A 5,175-nucleotide genomic window follows, 5' to 3' on the forward strand; every position below is an offset into this window, starting at 1 on the left:
AGGATTTTAGAAGCATTTTGTAAAAAATATCAAAGACAGGAAAATGATGAGTAGTATAATTATATTATAAACCTAACATTTGCTGAGTATTTATACCATGTGCTGGGCACTGCTTTAAGTACCCTAGCTCAGTGACTCCTCTAATTCTCATGACAAACCTGCAAAGAAGGACATATAGAATTATATTCTCATTTTATAACTGAGGAAACTGAGGCATAGCATGATTAAATATCCTTTGCAGGATCACATCACTAGTAACTGATGGAGCTTAATTGAGCCCAGGTAATCTGGCTTCCCAGACTGTACTTCCTAACTAATGATTTCTAATTTTCCTGATAAGAATATTTAAATTTTCTCAGTATATTATTTTATGTTACAATACAGTCTTATTTTTGGTAACTTTAACATTTCATTAGCACTCTAAGAAAATTTCAAGCCTGGTACAAATATCAACAAATAAAAGACAAAATACCAAATCAATCTGCAGATAAAAGTATTAAAGGGATAGAGAAATGTGAATATCTAAATTCAACCTACCAAATATACTTACTCAATATCCTATTTTACCTTACCTTTTTAGAATTAAAAAAAAAAAACAATTAGTAAAGGATCTGTTGTTGAGAACATTGATTATGGTAAGCAGTATACTGCTTTTCTAAACCAACTTGGGGCCTTTGTTGAAAACTCTTACACAATATATGATTGCTCTACCTGGATGGTCCATTTATTTATTAGTAGGAATCTGTTTCTAAACAAACTGTTATAACCCAGTGAGTTATAATGCTGATTCAGTTTAATGATTTTTATTAAATTTCTTATTTTTCCATTGCTGGTTGATCTACAGCTATAACCTATAGTTATTCACATCATTTGAAACTGTACTCTGCCTTCCACATAGTTTACACATTAATCCTATTTTTATTGTTCCATAATCTACACTATGGCATACTTTGACTAGTATGTTTTCCTTCGGCAAATATGTTCATACTCTTTGAGTTGTGCAAGTATAAGCCCATTTTTTTCATAATTTCTAGGATTAAGTATCATAGTTTTACTTTTTAAATTGACCCTTGATTGTAAGACAGGTCAATGAGTTCATAAATACTGCTGCACTGAAGCTAGACATTGTAAAATCCATGGTTCATGTCTAAATGTATCTCACTACTAAAGACTCAGTTTGCTACACACAATCTTGAATATTGGCCAGGCTCTCCCACTGTAATTAAGATGCATAAATTTCAGAGATTTTCCAGGAAAGAGCATTGGGCAACCAATAAACAATTACGTACAAAATTCATCTTCCAATTTCTGGTCTATAAAATGCATTTTTAAATAGACTTTGTCTCAAAAACACTGGGAGAGGGGTGCCTCGGGTGGCTTAGTTGGCTAAGCATCTGACTTCCCCTCAGGTCATGATCTCATGGCTCCTGAAAAGGCCGTGTGCTGACAGGTCAAAGCCTGGAGCCTGCTTCAGACTCTGTGTCTCCCTCTCTCTGCATCTCTCTCTCAAAAAGAAACTCCAAAAAAAAAAAAAAAAAAAAAAAACAAAACACTGGGAGAAATGAATAAACAAAGAAAACATTTGGAACAAGATATAAAGAAATATAAATTCCTGGGAGTTTCAGATTCACTAATATGAAATGCACATTTAACTTTTTTTCTATTTCCTATGTTTTAAGCCTATCACCAGCTCAATCACTCTTGCTAGAGAATGTATATTTTAATTCATGTTCCCAATACTTTTGTGCTTGTGACCATAATAAGCAGGTCAAATTAATGAGTCAAGGTTTAGCTTTATTCTTTCACATTTGTTAGGATTCTCTTCTTTTGCATTGAACCATGTTTAGTCCAGAGAAGTGACTAAAATACAGACATCTCGGCACATGACTCTCCTAGGAGTCTTCTCATTTGTATTCTTTCTCTATTGAAAACATTCTATATATGCATTATGCTTTATTACCATATCTGAGTCTACCTCCTGTCTCTTTATGGCTCAGTTCAGTGTTGGAAGAAGTACTAAAGTATGATCTAAATCTAAAATCTTGCCTCCTACTCCTCTATTTGTATATTATATATATGTTTGAGAGTGACTACGACAGTATTATTGCAAACTTCACAGGTATTATGGCCAAATAATACAGATGCAATAATGAAAGCATATTCATGATCACAACACTCTCATATGAATCCAATATTATTGCTGCTTGGAATTTCAGTCTGATATGAGATATTCAATGTCTAAATTGTGAATGTTGTCAAAAAAGAAAATACCTAAGGCTTTTACCAGCTATTTCATAGGAAAAAGAAAATGTGGAAGGATTGTTATAAGAAAAAAATCAGAAAGAACATAAAGGAAAATAAAAGAATGAGAGCAAGACAACAAAATGGTATATGTTAAGAATGCTAATGAACCATAAATTTTATTAATTGTAAATTAGAAGGTCCTTACAACAATGTCTAATAATTACTAGAATTGAGATAATTATTACCGTATTGGTTTTGTGTCTTTCCTTATTAATAAGGGTATCCATGAGTTATGTTTTCATGTATAATGAACGGAACAGAAACTATTTATACATTTCTGTCATCTTAAAGAGCCATGTCACTCATTTGGTTAAGGGTAGAATTTATGATATTGACTTAATTTCGCAAACAAAGTGTTATCGATTATGTGTTAATAAAGATGGATAGAATCTTCAATAGGGGCATATTGTATCCTTTATAGGATACTTTTAGTCATTTATGGTATATTCCATTGTCAAAATGAAAATGATAGTTGTGAGAAATAAAGGAATATAGGAGGGCTGAACGTTAAGTAGCTTGTTTTTATCCTAGAAAATTCTCCTGATTGAGATGTAGAATTTGATTACTACTCTTTTAGAAAAGGCAAGACATAATTACTAACATTAATTAGTATGTTCTCTTATAACCCCACACCTCACGGAAAGTAAGAGAACTGAAATAAATTTACCAAAACTGATTGATCCATTATCTTTTATTTATTTTTTTTAAATTTATTTAATTTTTTTGTTTAAATACAAGTTAGATACATATAGTGCAATAATAGTTTCAGGAGTAGAATTTAGTGATTCATCACTTATATATGACACCCAGTGCTCATTACAACAAGTGCCCTCATTAATACCCAAATACCCATTTAGTCCACCCCCCCACATACACACACAGCACCCCTCCAGCAACTCTCTGTTCCCTATAGTGAAAGGTCTCTTATGATTTGCCTCCTTCTCTGTTTTTATGTAATTTTTCCTTCCCTTCCCTTATGTTTCTTAAGTTCCACATATGAGTGAAATCATATACCTGTCTTTCTATGACTTACTTATTTCACTTAGCATAATATCCACATTGTTCCACTAGTTCCATCCACATTGTTGTAAATGGCAAGATTTCATTCTTTTTCATCACTGAGTAATATTCCATTGTGTATATATACCACATCTTTATCCATTCATCAGTCAGTGGGCCTTTGGGCTCTTTCCATGATTTGGCTATTGTGATAGTTCTGCTATAACCATTTGGGTGCATGTCCCCCTCCAAATCAGCATTTTTGTATCCTTTGGATACATTCTTAGTAGTGCAGTTCCTGGGTGCAATTTTTTGAGGAACCTACATATTGTTCTTCAGAGTGGCTGCACCAGTTTGCATTCCCACCAACAATGCAAAAGGGTTTCCCTTGCTCCGCATCCTTGCCAACATCTGTTGTTGCCTGAGTTATTAATTTTAGCCATTTTGACAGGTATGAGATGGTATCTTGTTATGGTTTTGATTTGTATTTCCTTGTGAGTGATGTTGAGCATCTTTTCCTGTGTCTATTAGCCATCTGGATGTCTTCTTTGGAAAAGTGTCTATTCATGTCTTTTGCCCATTTCTTTGCTAGATTACTTGGGTTTTTTTGTTTGTTTTGTTTGTTTTTGTTTGTTGTTGTTGTTGTTGTTGTTGTTGAGTTCCATAAGTTCTATATAGAATTTTGGCTACTAACCCTTTACCTGATATGTCATTTGCAAATATCTTCTCCCATTCCATGAGTTGCCTTTTAGTTTTTTTGATTGTTTCTTTCTCTGTGCAGAAGCTTATTACCTTGATGAGGTCCCAATAATTCATTTTTGTTTTTCTTTCCCTTCCCTACAGAGACATGTCAAATAAGAAGTTGCTGCAGTGGAGGTCAAAGAGGTTGTTGCTTGTTTTCTTTTGTGGGATTTTGATGGTTTCCTGTCTTACATTTAGGTCTTTCATCTGTTTTGAGGTTTTTTGTGTATGGTGTAAGAAAGTGGTCCAGGTTCATTCTCCTGCATGTCGCTGTCCAGTTTTCCCAGCACCATTTGCTGAAGAGACTGTGTTTTTTCCATTGGATTCTTTCCTGCTTTGTCAAAGATTAGTTGGCCATACATTTGTTGGTCTGTTTCTGGATTCTCTATTCTGTTCAATTGGTCTATGTGTCTGTTCTTGTGCCAGTACCATACTGTCTTTATGATTACAGCTTTGTAGTACAGGCAAAAGTCTGGGATTGTGATGCCTCCAGCTTTGGTTTTCTTTTTCAAGATTGTTTTGTCTATTCAGGATCTTTTCTGGTTCCACACAAATTTTAGAATTGTTTGTTCTAGCTATATGAAGAATTCTGATGTTATTTTGATAGGGGTTGCATTGAAAATGTAGATTGATGGGGCGCCTGGGTGGCTCAGTCGGCTAGGCTTCCGACTTCGGCTCAGGTCACGATCTCGCGGTCCGTGAGTTCGAGCCCCGCGTCGGGCTCTGTGATGACAGCTCAGAGCCTGGAGCCTGTTTCGGATTCTGTGTCTCCCTCTCTGACCCTCCCCCGTTCATGCTCTGTCTCTCTCTGTCTCAAAAATAAATAAACGTTAAAAAAAAATTAAAAAAAAAAAGAAAATGTAGATTGCTTTGGGTAGGGCAGACATTTTAATAGTATTTTTTCTTCCAATCCATGAGCATGGAATGTTTTTCCATTTTTTGGAGTCATCTTCAATTTCTTTCATAAGCTTTTTATAGTTTTCAGTGTTTAGATCCTTTACCTCTTTGGTTAGGCTTATTCCTAGGTATCTTATAGCTTTTGTTGAAATTGTAAATGGGATCAATTCCTTTATTTCTCAAGGTGTATATAAATGCAACTGATTTCTGTACATTGATTTTATATCATGCGAC

The sequence above is a fragment of the Panthera onca genome, chromosome C1, assembly GCF_046562875.1.
Source record: "Panthera onca isolate mPanOnc1 chromosome C1, mPanOnc1 haplotype 2, whole genome shotgun sequence".
Lineage (NCBI taxonomy): Eukaryota > Metazoa > Chordata > Mammalia > Carnivora > Felidae > Panthera > Panthera onca.